Source organism: Conger conger, chromosome 9 (genome assembly GCF_963514075.1).
Source record: "Conger conger chromosome 9, fConCon1.1, whole genome shotgun sequence".
Lineage (NCBI taxonomy): Eukaryota > Metazoa > Chordata > Actinopteri > Anguilliformes > Congridae > Conger > Conger conger.
In genome coordinates this window covers 25,331,665-25,350,703 of record NC_083768.1, presented here as the reverse complement: position 1 = coordinate 25,350,703, position 19,039 = coordinate 25,331,665, and the positions used below count along the sequence as shown (strand labels likewise).

The 19,039-nt window shown below is 38.2% G+C and overlaps 1 long non-coding RNA gene across 1 annotated transcript; it reads left to right on the top strand.

Annotated features, from left to right (window-relative positions):
* Positions 1-3,760: 3,760 nt before the first annotated feature.
* LOC133136154 (uncharacterized) lies at positions 3,761-5,133 on the top strand. Its single transcript, XR_009709474.1, has 3 exons — positions 3,761-4,018; positions 4,280-4,407; positions 4,795-5,133. It is a non-coding gene; the product is annotated as an uncharacterized LOC133136154 (long non-coding RNA).
* Positions 5,134-19,039: the final 13,906 nt, after the last annotated feature.

The following is a 19,039-nucleotide window of genomic DNA, read 5'->3' as shown; positions in this document are numbered from 1 at the left end:
TAGGGCCTACCAAATAACCTAGTTAGCTGATGTCCACAAGCTTTGAAAACTTGCTATCCACAGCTGGTAGCTAACTGTTTGATTGCAGCAAACGTTACCCTAAGCACTGTCATGTTACATCAAGAAATTGTAGGATACATTTTATATTGTCTTGGGACATGTGTTTGGCCATCATTATAGCCACTTAACTGTTAACTTTATTTGAAGGTTAAAGGTACAATAGGTAATTTCGGACTTCTAACAGTCAAGAGAGAAATTGTAGCAACAAACACACTGAAACCACAACACTGTTTATCTCTCCCCTTCTCTGTGAATGCGCTGATGTTGAAACAGAATTGGCTGTGGCAATCAGAACCAATTTTCAACCAATGAGCTTGAATTATTGTACAGCTATACAAGGTTTTGGTACAGAGTTCTGGCCTGTCAACTGCATATTTTTAAACACAAATTTATGGACTATAAAAACAGGCAGAGGGTGAGTCAACATGTCAGTGAGCCTTTTTTCAATGATAAGAAGGGATTTACAATTGTCTTGTAACAATGTTGTAACACAAAAATCTTACCTATTGTACCTTTATGAGCAAAATGGCTTAGCTACTGTCTCAAATTAGCAAGTAAACATAGCTTAATTTACCTGTAAGTCCCCTTTCAATTTGATTGTGTAGACCAATGTTACCGTAATGTTATTATTATTATTAGCTCTTATTTGAGAAATTGTGGACAAACTTGTATGTTATCGAAGCTTGATTGTGTTGTGTGACTTTATTCATCAGATAACTCCATATACTACCATAGCTATGCTGTTTTGTATTTCGCTTAGGGCTGCCTGGTTTGTGGTTTTCATGCCAAATTGGGTTGCTTTTTAGACTTAGTTGCAGGTAGAAAATGACTTGCTGTGGATAGCATTTTTAGGGCTATTTTAGACTTTTTTTTTTGGATTTAGGTATTTTCAGTAAATGTGTAAATGTGTGATCCCAAAGAATGTGTACTCTCTTGCACAGATAGCACAGTTAAAGGTACAATAGGTAATTTTAGACTCCTAATGGTCAAGAGAGGAATGGCAGCACACAACCTCAAATGACAACGCTGCTCATGCTTCCCACAGTCTATGAATATAATGCATAATATAAAGCATTATTATACAGTTCAATGTTCTTGTGCACTGTTTTGGAAAGCTGACAGTGACAAACACAATAGAGCCTGCCGTCTTATCGTAGTGTTCTGGTAAGAAAATGTTCGCTGAACAGGTGACTTTATGAAATCTTGACTTTGTTGTGCTACACACACTAAGTAGCTAAGTTTTCACTCTAGCTAGCCAACTATATTGTGAGCAAGCTGCGTTAGTTGTTTGGCTGCATAACTAGCTGGCAATATAACTAAGATGATAAATCTACCACAAATGATGCAACTGTAACTTACAGTTTGAGAGAAATAAAGGTTTAGCTAAACACAGATGATTGAACATGTTAAGAGATAAAAGGAACGTGTAGCTGCCCAAATTGCACTCCAGACAAGCGATCACTGAAACTCTGTATACTATTGCTTATCTAGTTAGAAAACAATACTAGTTCACTATCAGTAACAACAAGCAAATTAACTATTACTAGTTAGCTTCCCGAATGTTCAAATATCCGCCTGAAGCACAATGCTTGTGCAATCGCTACTATGTTCATATTGCTTATATTTTATCGTAAGTGGATATTTGTAAATTTGTCAAGCTAACTATAGCTAATTTGCTTGTTGCTACCGATAACAAACTGGTATTGTTTCATAGCTAGATATGTAGTCTTCGCTTGGATAATAAGCAATAGTATACAGAGTACCTATCGTACCTTTAACAGGAGCAGTTGTGTGGTTATGGACATTGTCCCCCTGGTAATATGTGCAGGTTTCCATGGCTTTTTTTGCAGGCCTGGTAATCCACACTATTATTATCAGCACCATAGAATTTGGTATAACGTGACACAAACTACCTGTGTACTTCAAGTGTCAAAATGCAGTAGGCAACTGTATACTATGGAAGCCCTGAAGGACAATGTGAAAAAATCTATATATACTGTACATTACGAGAATAAAAGGAATTGGGGCACAATTCTCAAGATATATATTTTTTGTTAAAAACAATTATTAATATTGTTTAAACGACTTACTAAGTGGCTCAAACAACTTATTAGAGGCTTGAACAACTTACTATGTTGTTTGAACGACTTAATTTATATGTTGAAAATGATGAAAAATGACACCCATGTAAGCTTTAGGTGAAAATGCCATTGTTGTGTTGTAATATGCTGTCGGTTTCTCTGCAAGCTCCATGCATGTTTGATGCATTGGGTATTTATTGTGATTTCCATGTATCTTCACACCACACCAAACAGCACACCATTGAAATACACTTTTGTTGTGTTCTGTTTCGTGGCGGTGGGTGAGGTGAAAGTTTCCTTTGAACTGATCATTGATGGCTAAATCTCCCAAACACGATGTGAAGAACCTGTGTGTTACTTGCCTATTAATTAGTGCGATCGTCTGCACACTTGTTAATCAAGGAAAATGAATGGAAAAGGTTGAGATCAATGATCAGATTAAAGGAAAGATTTGTGCTTCCCCAATTGTCAGCTCTCCCACCACCACTGCTGAACAGTTCAAATGCAAACTCAATTAACTATACTTCCTACAAATAAGATAAACATATTGATTATTTGAGCTGCCAATTCTCATTACAGGCTCTGTTGGTTCCATCATTAGTGTCTGACTTAGACAAAGGGGAGGTTTGCTGTGTGAAACATAGACAGCCACGCATCTTAAAGGTTCCATCTAGTAATACGGCTGTGCACATTCACCAACAAGATTTTAAACTTTTTACATTATTTCTCAAAAAAACAAACAAAAAAAAATTATTTGCATCCCCTTATAATTGGGTCTAAGGGGAGTGTTAGTTATTTTAAGTCTTGTGTTTGTGCTCTATACTGGGTTCTTCTTAGGATGTATTAGCCATTGGTTTGATAACAACATTAGAAACTAGAATGAGATTGTGAAGTTATGTAACCTTAGTAAAAAAGTATTGTACACTTCTACAAATGTGTTATTGTAAAAAAATATCTTACATTTTATTCAATGGCAATTTTAAATAACATTAGTAAACACTGTTACATATTACATGTTAACATATAATTCAATTATTTTCTGGGGGGAAAACACTTCTCAATAAATGCAGTCGAGTGACCTTAAACTTCAAAAAGCCTAGCTAGGTTTTTGGAGACATGCTCACTTCGTACACATTTGCTTTCCCTGAGGAAAAATACAAGGCATCCAAAATAATTAAATGGGCTACGTGTAATATCTGCTGCAACAGGCAGCAACTTTTTTTACATACAACCCCTACTCCAACAACACGAAAAATATGTGTGTAATGCCTTTCATTATAAAAAGGGAATTTCACAATCTGAATGGTTAATGGCAGTGATAGGTAAGGGATAATACCATATGAACGAGTCAGTTATAAGGACATAACTATGGAACGCCATTGGGGCCAAAACCGTCTGAGAAAATACGCCCTAACAAGGCAAAATAGACCACGTAAAAAATGAACGCGTACAAAATAAACCACGTAAAAAATGAACGCCTACGTACACAGCCAATAATACTGCAGCGTATATTACGTGTATAATTACATACATCATTTGCATATTACGTATGTAATTACGTACATCTACGTGTGCTTCAGAGAGCGTGAACACGTTGCGTTATATTCATGAGATGGTGATGTATCGCCTACGTACCGTACACGTCTGCTGAGATAGAGGCTTACCTCACTTCAATCCCTGGTACATCATTGGTTTGTAATAGTTTATTGCACAGCTTAAGTCTTCGCGGTTCAAGAATCGAAGGCTAACAGAAGAAGCTAAGCTCTCCAAATAAGCATGGCACGATTTGTTGTTAATTGCCAGAGGACTTTTTCGGAATGCACAAGACTAGCTTTGTCGGACAATGTGGAGACAGACTCTGGGCCGATTATTACAAGGTAAGCAAACGTTTGAATTTGGCGTGCTAGTCTTCATTAGTATATGGAGAAGCTTTGTCGATAGCGCTGCTAATATGAACAGGGGTGAAATATCGATAGCATTTTTTCCGGTGTGCCTTGTGAATTGTTAGCCATGTTGGCAGTAAAAGCATGTACTTACAAACGGGACGCTCCTTCCCAGCAGCTACTGCTAGACCCGAGCTAGTACTCAAGTAGGATTGTGTGTGCGATATCAAGGTCTGGTTTAATTTACATTTACAGGATGGAGACGATGCAGAGAAGTATTAGTTGGGCAAGAGGGCGATTGATTGAGCCTGACTTGGCAGATGAAATGCAGGATATCATTTCCGAGTTTCTTCAAGAGTTAAGAACACTCACTCAGCAGCAAGGTAAAGCTACAGCCCCCAACTCCTTTTTATTGTCAGATCTACAGATATTGGCCGGGTTTCCCGATAAAGAACGTTCTTAAGAGATTATAAGGCTCTTAAGAACGCTCCGGACCCTTCTTACAAAGCCTTCTTACGAAAGATCATCTTAGGCTAAGAAGGTGTCTCGGGAAATGCGTTTGCTTCTTTCGGGAGGCCTAAGAAGGTCCTTAAGAACTTTCTTAGCTTAAGAACGTTCTTAACGCGTTCGGGAAACGCGGCCATTGTCTACTGAAAGCACTGTAGCTTAATCACTTAACTATTTTGACATTGGTTTATTTTATGAATTTAAACTACGAATGTAGTTTGGAAAGCTTGTAATATTTTAAATGGTTGTTTTTATGTTTTCAGTTGGCCAAGGCTACCGGGCTCGTCAAGTTGTTGGTCGAACCACCATAGGCTGAGGACGGCAAGGCATATGTCCCCCTACCAAATTTTCATTCGAGGTTGCCTTGCCCAACAAGCCCGAAATCAGACTCCCATCCAGGGAGTGTTTGGAGCTGATGAACAACCAGTTGCAGGGGATGACATCCCAGCTGCAGAGGATGAAGTGGCACCACCTAATTTGGACTATGCAGAAGCAGTCCAGGTTCCCAACAACCAGTTCAATCTTGAGGAAGGACACATGCACGAGCTGATGGAACAGGTCAATCCTTTGGACGGAGCACGGGACAGTTTGGGAATTGATGTTCTGGAAGAAGTTTTAAAAATGAAAAATGAAAGCATTAGGGGCATTCCTGAATCTGCATGAGTGCAGTTAGCAAGCCTAGTTAATGGCCTCTCTCCTTACACCTTTATTCAACATTTGTATTAAAATATTGTGTAATTCAGCTGAAGATTTCTTGTTATTTTTCTAATTGAATAGTCGTGTTGTCCTGACTTCTAACTTGATTGTTAGTGTTGAACCTTGAAGTCAAGGCTGTCACCTTTGAGATACTATACACTACACACCAGTCAGATCTTGGTCTTTGTATGTAGCATAATAAGCAGTAAAGCCATATAAGTCAGTGCATGTGTTTGGCTGAAAACAAGGTACAGGGTTCCCGTGGATCCTTAAAAGGCATTGAATTAATCTAAAGGCTTTAATTGGTATTAAAATGTCTTACAATCTTTCAAGTCTTAAAAATGTTAAAGACATGGGAAGTAGGATTTTGTGAATAGTTTTTTCTGACATTGCAAATTAAAATGTCATTGGTAACATCTATTTTTGAAATTTACCGTATGCCTCTCGCATTAACGTCACGCAGATCAGTGGTATTGTGTTATATGATGGAGGAAGTTATAGGCCTATGATAGTGGTATTGTGTTATATGATGGAGGAAGTTATCTCATATGGTGGTATTTGTTATGATGGTAGTTGTTTCACCTTAGTGTGAAGTTTTGTTGACTTAATTTTTTATTAAAGATTACAATAGCCTATATGCATGCACAGACACATTTTTCATTTGTATATATGTATGTATATGTGTGTGTGTGTGTGTATTTATATATATATATATATACATACATTTTATTGTAATTGTAAAAACTATATTTGGGACCAGGGGTGGGATATAGGGGGGGGGGGGGGGGGGGGGAAATACATTAAAGGTTTAATAAATACATTAAAAAAAAAAAAAACATTTCTCATTTGTAATTATTTGTAATAGGCTCATTTGTAATTAAAACTAGATCAACCAAAATTGGCTAGCTGGCTTAATTAACACAATAGGTTGACCTTTACAACTAAAGAAATACAAATAAATATTCTGCAGTAGGCTGGTAGCTCTACAACTTCTAATATCTAAGACGGTCAATTTTCCCGTGTTAACGCGGGTATTTTGAACGCGTTCATTTTTTACGTGGTCTATTTTGCACGCGTTCATTTTTTACGTGGTCTATTTTGCCTTGTTAGGGCGTATTTTCTCAGACGGTTTTGGCCCCAATGGCGTTCCATACATAACTGCCTGACAGGGGGGTGCTTCGCGTCAGGCCGTTTACCACACTGAAGGCCAGTTATTTCCTCATAACTGACTCGTTCAGAGTGTATTGTCTCGCTTATACCACGGCTAACTTGTCAAACTAATGTAGCTATGGACAATTTATATTTTGTTTAGAAACAAATGTATTCATTGAAACACAATGGGAGAATTTATTATCTCGCCACTGGAGAAAGAGGCGCATCCCACTGATGTTGGACAGTTTTTCAGTGTTTGGGAATGTACACATGAACATCAAAAATCTATAAACTCTTGTTTGCTCACTCACGGTAGCTTTCAAGCTAACTAGCTAGCTAGCGAGTTTCGCAGAACAAAGTTGCATAGCAACCGAAACAGCAGGGAACTATTTTCTTATAAATTATTTTAATGACATTATGTCTATAACAATCTATATACGATCAAATCAATAACTCACCAGGATGTGGTATTTATTACACCCCTTAGCTGTGATGAAATTGTAATATGCTGTACCACTGCCTTGTCGTGAGTTATTGCTTGAATATAAACTGTTAAGCTGCTTGTGCTGGATTCTCATTGGCTGCGTCATTGCCTAAACGCTAAAGTTCTGTTAAATTGCGAAAAATAATAATAATTGAGACTGAGAAAAATACTCCACTACACAATAAAATACTTAATTGCAGTAACGTGAGTAGTTGTAATTTGTTACTTCCACCCCTGTATGAAGGCATGACTATCTGTTGCTTTTAAATACGTAATGTAGGTATATGCCTCTACAGTGACATTGTGCAAGTATGATCATCAACATTCATTATATTACTTGCCTATTAATTAGTTCGTTTGTCGGCATGCTTGTTAATCAAGGAAAATAAATGGACAAGGTTGAGATCAATGATCAGTTTAAAGGAAAGGATTGTGCTTCCCCAATGGTCAGCTCTCCCACCGCCAACAGCGGGAGGCTGGCTCTGCTCTCTTCTTTTCACACGGCAGTGAATGCTTGTACCAGGTGAGTGACATTTTTATGTGAATGTGGTGATGTTCACATTCAAATGTAAAATCCTCTTGCAATAAGCTTTTTGTCAAAGTAATGATTTGATCAAAATAATTATAAAATAAAAGCCTACTGAATAATGGCCTACATCCCCTTTCAATGGGCATGATGTAGTTAGCATGTACTTGTGGATTGAGCTGTCTGTAATAAAGAAAGGCCAAAACAACGCATAAGTCACCTGTGTAAGGCATAACAGCACACTGTTATGCTAAAGTAACTAATAGTGTTTTTTCAGTCTTGAAAAATATACTGACTGAATATATGCATTATACAACTCAATTTAAACACAAATTCACACAGTGTTTTTGCAGTATGCATTGAGTTTCTTTTTTAAAAACCATTCTATCTTGAGGGCGGCACGGATGGTGCAGTGGGTAGCACTGCCGCCTCACAGCAAGGAGGTCCTGGGCTCGAATCCCTGTCGGCCGGGGCCTCTCTGTGGAGTTTGCATGTTCGCCCCGTGTCTGCGTGGGTTTCCTCCCACAGTCCAAAGACATGCAGGTTAGGCTGATTGGAGAGTCTAAATTGCCCGTAGGCATGAGTGTGTGAGTGAATGGTGCGTGTGCCCTGTGATGGACTGGTGACCTGTCCAGGGTGTATTCCTGCCCTTTGCCCAATGTATGCTGGGATAGGCTCCAGCCCCCCTGCGACCCTGATCAGGATAAGCGGGTTCAGATAATGGATGGATGGATGGATTCTATCTTGAAATGGGACAGGCTTTTTGATGGTCCGAGTGAAATCACAAATCCCCAAAGGTGTTGGTGTTGATTTACATACTCATTAACCAATTACATTTCCTCTTGCTTACTGTATAATGTTCCATTCCTTTTGTGTACTTTATATTAAGCAATTTCAATGATATAAAGTGAAATATATAATATAAATATAAATGTGGTTGAACAGAATAAATCCAACAATAATGGTTAATGGCATACCTGCCTTTTGCCGTCAGTAAAATGTACCGATGGGTGACCCCCTTTTTATAGAGACATAACTGTTCATCATAAAAAACAATAATAACTAGGTTCAGAACAATTAGTAGTTTAAAGTAACTTTTTTTCACCTGACCCTTCTATTGTATGTGACGAAGATAATGTACATGATACAATTTGCTAACATATTTTCCTAAACGTGAGAACAATTATCTTACCCCCTCTTGAGGCACTGGTTCTTCTTGGGTTCTTCTTGAATGAATAAACTGGCTCTGGTGTTTTTGTGTAACTGACTGATTGGTACATGCGGTACACTTGGGTGATGTCTGTGCTGGCAGGAAGGGTTTTAATGGCCCCGGGTTTCTCAGACCTTCTCTAACATCATTCTGAAATCTCAGCGGCAGGCACCCTGCTGTGCAGAAGCCCAAGGCCACATTTGATGTTCTTAATGTGACGGATAGGACAGGAAGACAAGTACTGCAGTGACACGTGCTCCTCTCTGCTGCTCCCTGCTGGCGACAGAGCAGTGGTGTTAGGCATTGAAGCCATACATTCGAGGAAAGGACTATAATGCAATTATAATACCACTATAATTTCTTCTATCACGCAGGCCTATCAGATCTGCTGCAACAAAGTTAACTAAAAAGATTTTGTTATTATCCTGAGGGATATCTTTTAATTGTTTAATAACTTGAGCCACACACATTTTGATTAATTTATAGACTCATTGACTACCTCCCTTAATCTAGATGAAAAACCACAGGAAGAAAAAAAATAAATAAATGAAGTTCAGCAATTTGGGACTAATTTTGGAAATATGAACGGCACATTAATTGTCAATATAATGGATGGCAGTGGCAGGAGGGATCTTTGAAGGACCATTAGAGGCACCACGGGCCTGTCTTGAGTCGTTCAAAGAGAGACGCTCAATAATTTTTCATAAATGGTATTTATATACCTTTCCTTTCACAACAATCAGCGTGAGCCTCCAGTGCCCTACCAGTTGCCTAGGTAACAGACTCCTTCCGCTTTATTTCTGATTTGATTTGTTTGTTATTGTCGAGTGAGTCATTCTATTTCCCAGAATGCACCCTTCCCTCAGGGAAGGCCCATTGCGGACTACAGGGCAGTGACCTAGGGAAGATTTTCCTTTTGGAATGTCCTGACATTAAGCCCCACTTCTGTTCTTTACAGTGGGAACTGGCTGGAGGTAAGCAACTGTGCAAACAGCGTAACTACAAACAGCAATAATAACAAAAAAAGATTGCCACAATTGTTTAAAATCAAACTTGAAGACAAATCCCCCTATGATCAAATACAATTCCAGCCATCATTTACAGGAAACAGACATTTTATTACCCAGTAAGATATTTGGCTGTGTGTAAAATCATAGGAGATATTCTGTTTTCAGCAGTAGTTTCAGTGGTGACTGAGATAAAAAAACGAATAAGAAGTCAATGTCATTTATTCATTGCAATCTTAAGGCCAGCACTGGAGCTATAAGTGGGTGTGGGGTGGAGGCTTTAGGTTAAGTCAATAGGATATGAAATGACAACATAAGATGAAAGCCTGTTTGTTCAGAGCTTGAATGTTTGGGTAAGCTGCTGGCAGGGGAAGGAAAAATGAGTCTTCGTGGGAAAAATGCCACCGTGGTAAATTCCACCCGGAAAGAAGTAATTTCAAACGGCTTACATTACAGTCAAACAGTGTGTGCGTGAGAGAGAAAGCGGGTGAAAGAGTGTTTGTGAACGTGTATGTGTGTGTGTGTTCAAAAGAGTGTTAGAGTGAGCATGTGTATGGGGGCACATGTGAGTATATGCTTATGAGCGTATGTGCAACTGAACTTTCTATAGGTTTTGGGATTCCAGCACCTTACTTGCATGGAAAACGTCTTGTGGACCAAGGACGTTTTCAGAAAAATACTAAAGTAAAATTTTTGGAATGGATTACCACCAAACACCCTTGAAAAAGGTGCCTACCTGGTGTGTGCTTGTTATGTGTTCAACCAAGCAATCATTTTGACACAATAAGCAGATAAATATAGTTTCCAACTTAATAATTCATGGCTAATGCATAATATATAATCAGTATAAGCTTCTTCACCTCAGGTAATCAGCAATTCAGGTAATATGTGACATGATTTTGTGAAAAAAAAATTAAAAAAAATTGTCCCAGATCATTTGAATTCACCATTAGTAAGCTTAGTTGGTAATTATCAAAACAATGCAAAAGAATTACCATATGCCAAAATCCTACACCCATAATATTACCACTTATGTACTGTATGAGTTAATAATGTTCAAATGGAATGATGGAGGCTCAATCACAGAGAATCATTATCAGAATCAGAAGTACTAGGAGTGAAATATATTGGTTGATGAGGCTGATTTGTATTGAAGTGCCCAAATTCAAGACTCATTGAGTAGCTTTCTCAATGCTGGGCAGTGCCGTTAATTCAAAATATTGGAGTGAGAATTTTGCACACCGGTGAACAAAAATGTCGATTGACTTATCAATCGAACAGAAAAATGAACTTTATAGACCAGAAAGTACAACGCTTGGAGCAACAAACCACATCAAGCCACATCATCTGTACGCATAAAATTCCAGGAAAATAAAGAAAAATGACTTGGACTAAAAAGGTGAGCACAGGAGAAACAAGTTTTGCTTGAAGCTTTTGATATTCTCACAGAATCCTTTCACAAAAATGCTCTCCAGATCACCTCATCATCAGTTCAGTGCATGTAGTTATGAATGCAGACTTTACTTGTGTCAACTGTGCCATCCATTGATAAAAGTGGATCTGCTGTCAATTTCAGACAAAGCTTCTACCAAGGTTTGATAACTGCAGCGAATTTGACAATATAAGGCTGTAGTCATCTGTGCTATTGTCTGTTATATTCCATTCATCTCTTCGTTCAAGTTATTCTCCTCTTTTCCTTATTTTGTCATCACTCTGCCTCTCTTTTAAGGGTGGTTTATAATGGACTTTCTTCCCCTCCCCCCCCCCTCCCCCATGCCCTGAGGAAGGGAATGTGCTAATTTCCTCTGAATGTGCAGTCTGGGAGTTAACCAGCCCAAACCAACACGACTTTATCTAGTGGTTAACCAGTTAACCAGATAACCATCAATATCATGTCCACTGTTTTAAGTCCTTGCACCCTTTCCATCTCAAAATGCATTGCACACTAGGCCCTTTCAGTGTGTTCTATTCTCTCCATCTTTTAATGACTCTCCCCAAAGTGTCTGCTCCCCCTTAGGGCAGCTGAGTTTGGTACAGTTTATGAAGTGGGGCTGGAAACCAGGTACACTTGTACCCCGCAGCCAAGTCCTGAACTTAAATTCAGTCAGCATGTATCCAGCTGCGCAAAAATGTGAAATATACAACTGTGAGCATGAGCAAGATGCTCTGGCTGAGGGCTCACTACATGCATGGCATCTTTACTGCGCATTTCACTGCAAAATTAAAAACAGTACAATTAAACATGGTCAAAATGGTAAAATTATTAAAGTTTCAATGGAAATGTATCTTTAAAGCTTGGTTTGTAGTTCATAGTTAAGATTACATTCTTTTAGATTAATAAAGCATTAATAACTATGTTATACTTATAAATCTATTTCCCCCAACTTTAATATGGTAGGATTAGGAGATCAGGGTTCACTCCTCAAAAGTCCCACTGAAGATTACAATATGCACTGAGAGGACAGTCGTGTTTGACTTAAAACATAAACAACTTGAGAACATGTGACTATAATTCTGAAATATTTAGTATATCTGCATTTATACTGTATATTATATGTTAATATCATACATTTTATTTTATTTATTTACACAGCAGCAGCAAGAAAACATTACATGTTTGATGATCAATCAATGTGAGTGCAGAGATTTTTATATAACACAATATGTACGTCTATGTACTCTCATCTCAGCAGTCCGTATCACAACCAGTTTTCTCTATCTGGCTACTCTGGCCATATTATATACTTACAATATACTAACCATGAGCAACCTATTTTTTTATCATGTATAATGGCATTGTTTGTATTGTAATAATGTGTACATTTTCTAAACAGAACTAAACAACTCTGAAAAGCATTCATACAAACAATGGTGATGTGAGAGGCAGAAAGCACTGTGTTAAGCAACCATCACCCACATCCTGACTGATGCATCATTGTTATAACTGTAACAGTAAATGTCCGTAGAACCACTCAGTTCACTTTAGGTGTAATTACTGCACTTAGTGTGTTAAGTACAGTGATAGAACTTAAGGTTGTTTGAGGCTATTTGACTTTAAAAATGCATAATAGACTCACTCAAAACCAGTCTTACTGGCTGAAGATTAAAGGAGATACAGACTGCAGGAGGAAATTTGAGCAGTCACATTAAATGAAGTACAGCAACACAGAAGGCTGTTTAAATAGAGCTTCACCTCCTCCAAAATCCTAATATATCCACTGGCCAAAACAGCAATTAGAATAGGCTTGTCTGTTTTATCTGAGCCAAGCCGTGGTATGAGGACTGCAGTGTCGCCCGGTTAGAGTGTGTTCTGAGAATAAACGCCTTTTCGATAATTACTTGGAAGTAAATGCAGCTTGGCTTTTCTGAGAAGGACATCCTGTAGCCTGTTATCCAGCTCACTAACACCCTGCCTGTTCCTTATCCCTGTTGGCTTAAATGATGCATTTACACTGGGCTTCTAGCACCTTCTAGCCACAGAGCGCCTACACAATGGTGAAGGGTACCCTCAATGCATGGCCTCTACCTTGCTGATGTGCCTGTGCCAGCATTATTTTGGGCTACTACTGTTGGACAGGAGATGATTTATTCAGCAAAATAGAGTGTATGACAACTGGACGATCTTTGCCTGAGTGCCATCAGATTCTCTCAATAACTACTACTTCTATACATGGAGTGCTCCTGCATACGTTTGGGGCTAAAGTATAGAATAAAGGTTATGGGAGTGGGCTGTTGTGTCCTTGAGCAAGGTAAAATATACTTAAAATGCTTCAATAAATGGATTATATATGGCACAAGGAATGTAACCCGAGTCTGCTAAATGCCCAAATGTAAATGTCTGTGTGCACGTACAGGCATACATTGTAGTGAAAGCATAGTCTGAGAACTTTATTAAAGGTGAGTGTACTGTATGGTAGAAGAGCTTGCATCACTCCTGGGATAATGTGTGAAAATTGTATGTGGATGTTGCCAGCTAATTCTTTTGAAGGACAAGGACTGAGAGATTAAAGGCAGTGGTGTAAAAATGTAACGATAGCTGCCAATGCTTACAAAACATACAAAACAAAAAAACATCCCACATCTCTCTCTTTCTCTCTCTCCCTCTCTCACTCACTCACTCTCTCCTTCTTTCTCTCAGTTCACCCACACACACACTCATATTTCAGATGGTACAAGGCAATTTCTTTCCATTGAACATTTTCGATCAGATCATATACGACCTATGCTTCCATTGTGTGATGTGTTTTTCTTCTTTATTTTAATTTTTTTTACACTGACCTGCAGCTTTCTGCAGCTCTCTCTGCCCACTCACACAGTGGCAGAATCAAAATGCTATTGTGTAACGGCACTTACACAATAACCGCAACATGCAGACTGCATGCAGACCGATACTCCAGTATCAATTTCAGAAAAGTAATATGCTTGAAATTGTCGTATAAGTGTGGAAAGCACAAATATGAATGACAAATCATAAGCATAAATTATGACTACTCGTTATACACATATATTGTACTAATTACAGATAATATTAAATGCGCTCAAAAATATAATAAATGAACAGTAATTTAACTTCTAGGCTTGACCAATAGTAATTACACACACCACATACAGACAGACACATACAGTCATAATATGAAAATGCATTGAATTGCTGTATTTATTATTATTATTATTATTATTATTGTTATTATTATTATTATTATTATTATTACTATTACTATTATTATTATTATTATTATTATTATTATTATTATTATTATTATAGTAATTTACATGACTAATTTGAGATTACTTCCTAACCTCCTTGTTGGGAGTGATTCTCTTTTGTTATCATAGAAACAGTGTATGGCTGGGCTGTAAAAAAAAAAAAAAAGAATAGCTGTAAAATTGAATTCATGATTAGATTAAATGGAGCGCTATTGTCAGTGGACTCACTGTTCTCTGCCACCCAGCACAGAAACTTCCCTGGCCTTGGATCAATACCATCAGCAGTGCATAGATTATTGACCTTTCTCCTGAATGGACACAGTGGCTGGAATGATAGAAGGCTGTTAGCCTGCTGGAATTCAGAGAGAAAAGGCAAGATGAAGGGAGAAGACAGAGGTAGGGGGGGTCATTTGTCCATATGATGTCACATCCTGTTCTGAAATGTCAAGAAGAACCTTTGCTTTGGTTTATTTACTTATTTATTTACCCTGTTTTATTCCTCATCTTCTGTCCACATAGACAGACTTTTGGCATCACTGTCCCATGTTCATCAATACTCATCAATGCATGCATCTGGATAAGGTCTTAATATCATGCATGAAATCAATATTGGACTTAAGAATAAGTTTGACTTAATTAGATATCATATTCATATGTTTAGTGATAAAACAAAAGGCCTGTTGGTAGTGTCGGCAGAGCTACTTATTTGGTCAGTAGGAGAGAGCGTAAGGTGTAGTAAAGGAGACTGGGGAACCACCAAACACTTTTAGGATTTTGCTTCATTTAAAAATATATACACATATTAGAGAACAAATATTTTAAATCCTGAAAGAAGATGCATATCTTTCTTATGACTATAGACCATTGGTACTGTTCTAAGATATTCCTGGTGATTACAGTTCAGTCATTTTTCCTACCATTCTCTGCAAACTCTAGAGACCCCAGGAGATCAGCAGTTTCTGAGATACTCAAACAACCCTGTCTGGTACCAACAATCATTCCACGGTCAAAGTCACTTCGATCAGATTTCTTCCAGATTCTGACATTTGGTCTGAACACCAGCTGAACCTCTTTACCACACCTGCATGCTTTGATGCATTTAGTTGCTGCCACATGATTAGCTGATTAAATATTTGCATTAACAAGCTGGTGTTCTACCTAATAAAAGTGCTCACTGTGTGTATATTGCTGCTTAGTCACGGGCAAGAGCCTTGTTTCATGCAGGAGATCACTGTCATCTTATGAAAAAAGAAAGCAATGAAGCAACCAAAAAATAAGTAGTCAGCAGTCAAAGCCCAATTGTGGGGAAGGTGGTGGTGAGCAGAATACTGTATGGCAGGGTTTGACTATATGCCAATGTGATTGAATCAGCCTGATTATTCCTTGTCACACAGCTCATGGCTGACTGCATGTCATCTAATAATGAGTTATACCATAATGATTCAGCTCATTCCCGCTCCTGACTCCCCATCCCCTCCCCTTACTGCTTTAATCACAGATTGATATTTACATGCGCTTGCCACCGTCTGGAGGAAACGAAATCATAAGAAGACAAACTGACGTGCGACATTGAACAACAGAAGGAGATGGTACCTACAGTATGGAGGGGGGAAGGGGGATGTCAAAGCAAGTGTTCAAGGAAGGTGTTTGAAAACAAAGGAGCTCTCTGTATAGTTCTAGGGCAAAATTGATCCATCTCTATACCTGAAATATCAAGTAAGACATGCATCTTAAATATGTCAATCAAACCACAAGATTCACAAACCACAAACCACTAGCCAAATTAACAACAGGAATAAATGCAGATATAGACTTTGCCCTGCAACATATGCAATCTTACAAGATCTCATAATGGATTTCTTTCATTTGTGGTGAATTCTCAAGAGAGATTTTTCTTTTTTTAGAACTCCCCTTGAATAATTCATTCTGGTGACATCTGAGAGGAGGATATTATAAAATTTATCTATTAAATAAGGCAAGCAGGATGAGACGAACAGTGAATTGCTTATTAAAATTTAATTTGCATCGGATTTCACCGTGCATCACAAAACATCTGACAGTGAAGAACACGCACAAGCTTCTGATGAGTGGCAAGAAGCCATAAGAACCAGATTCGACAGAAGCATCCCATATAACATTTAACTGGGAGACAGTCAAGTGGTGCTATCAGAGAAATGGCAGTCTTCATCTGAACATAAAGATAAGCATTGAAGCATTTAAGGCGCGGCATTTGATGACTGTATAAACAGCACAGCTCTCGGGTTCCCTGTGCGCTCAGCATTGGGCATCCGCTTTTTCATGGCCATACAAATTCTGTCTCTCTTGTCCTCAAATGTCATCTGCTGTCTCTCTCACTGAAAACAGCCTGCTGTCATTGGCAGCAAACTGAGATTAGTAAGCCTTAGTTAACTTTTTATGTTATGAAACTCCATTTGTTTCAGTTATCAGTAGTGATTGTTACATCAGCATTAATGTTCATTCTAATCACATAATTGTGATCTTACGCCTAAAGCAGTTTAAAGCAACCTGTACCGAAAAAAAAAACGAATGAACTCACAATCCCAATCATGGTAAATTAAGAATAGGGATGCCTCTAATTTGGGTAAAAGCAGTAAAGATTCAGGAGGGACCAGGATGAGATTCAAAAATGTCAATATATAGCCAATATCATTCATATATTTATTAACCCTTTCCACTTTCCACCTAGAGGGCAATTTCCATCTATTTTGTACTCGTCCTATAAGTGTCAATATCTCAAAAAACGATTTACTGCACACACCTGATTGAAGGGGCTTGTACCATTCAGAAATATGAGACAGAATAAAATCATGTCAGAGCAAGTACACAAAAGATACACTAAAATACAAAACAAATATGCTGTAAATTCATCAACGATTAACAAACAAATTAGCAAATGCATTTTTTTTCAAAGATATTTTTTAGGCCTTTTTCAGCTTTATTGGACAGTATATAGTATAGAGAAACAGGAAGAATGGGATCGAGAGAGAGGGGAAGACATGCAACAAATGTCAGACGGTCGGATTCGAACCACCGACGTCACGGCTCTGAGCATACGGTCAGTGGTCTACAGGCTGCGCCACCGAGACACCCAGCGAATGCATTTATACAACAATAAGAAGTAGTCCAAGACCACATTCCCTGAGATATAGTCCCACCAAAAATCGTTTTCTGGAAAATGGCAGAACAGATTACGAAACTAACTTCAATGTTAGACAGAAAGGTCCTAGCTTCATAGCTGGGTGTCCATAAATATATCTATATCAAATAATTTGCTAAACAAACTTATATTTCTACCAAACCAGAAATATGTTGGATGGAGAAAACAATGTGTTTATTTATGCAACTTCTGAATTGTCCATTTTTGTTCTCATATTAGAACATGATTTATTGACGTAGAGAAATTGTATAAAGGATTGTTAGACTATGCCTTGTATTGTCTGTGGCTAGGTGAGGGTTGTAAACCATGAGTGTGGCCAGGGGGAGATTGGAGTTTTATTGCACTGCTTGGAAAATAGGAGGCTCATAAGCATCAAAACTGCTGTTCTCGATAGATAGTCTTATTAGCAATCTGCAATTGCAATTTTACAGTTTTATTATGTCACATTTTTTTGTATGATACGAATATGGATACAACAATAGTTCAACCACAAGGGGGCAAAGTGGATAAGGTTAAGGGGCTGGGTGTTATAGCTTTTTAAGGGGCCCAGTATCCCTGCAGTGTTCTTGCCTGTATGTCTGGGTAAATTTACAGAAAAGAGGAATATGGCTTCTGAATATTTGTTGAATTGCCAGTTAAAGGACTTTCATCCCTTAGCTGTGTCTTTTAGGGTCATCTATCTGTGTGGTTTGTATCTCTGAGGTTCTAAGGTACCTGACTGATGTCAGTAAAGTTACAGTAAGAACAGTACCTTCCACAAGAATGCATCAGCAGGCTCCCTTCAAGAATACTACCCTTACCAATACCAAAACCACCGCTGCTATCTATGCAATATGTGTGTACACTATATACTGCATAAACTGGCCTTTCATAGCCTACAGAAATTCATAAAATAGCAAAAATACATCATGCACAAAACCACTTGTTTTTTTTATCATTTTGCATTTTAGTAATCCCTTTTCCATATTCTGCACATATTGTATCAACATCCCAGGTATGAACATTATGCAATTACCTGGCACAGCTGCAATCCTGTGCAATTCAGAGTTGACCTGAGGCAAGAATGTCTAAATTTTACTTTACACAGCTTTTGAGACTGTAAAAAAAGCAGGTAAAGCAGAAAAAGACAGTACTGCATTCTTAAAAAGTGAAATTTGTCTGCAAATGCATTTTCTGCTCACAACGAGAACGGACAAAATTTTCCAAAATGTAAAATCTGGAAAATATACCGCATTAATTACATTTCGGGATAGTTTCATAGCTTTAGTTTCATTTCCATATCAGAGAGGGAGTATATTATTTATTTTTTTCAGAAGAGGCCATGAACACTGAATTGTAAGGGGTTCAGTTTAATTTCTTTCCAATTAGGTCTGGTCGGCCCTAAAGGTCAGCGACTCACCGTTCATTATTTTGAATGTTTACTAATGACTTTGCCTAATCCCTTTCCTCGCCACTGAACCTGTGCATCATCTTAATGAGGGGCAGAGTCTTCAGACACGAGGTACACTATAGCAGGAGATGGGCTGCCATAACCACAGCGTGCGCAGC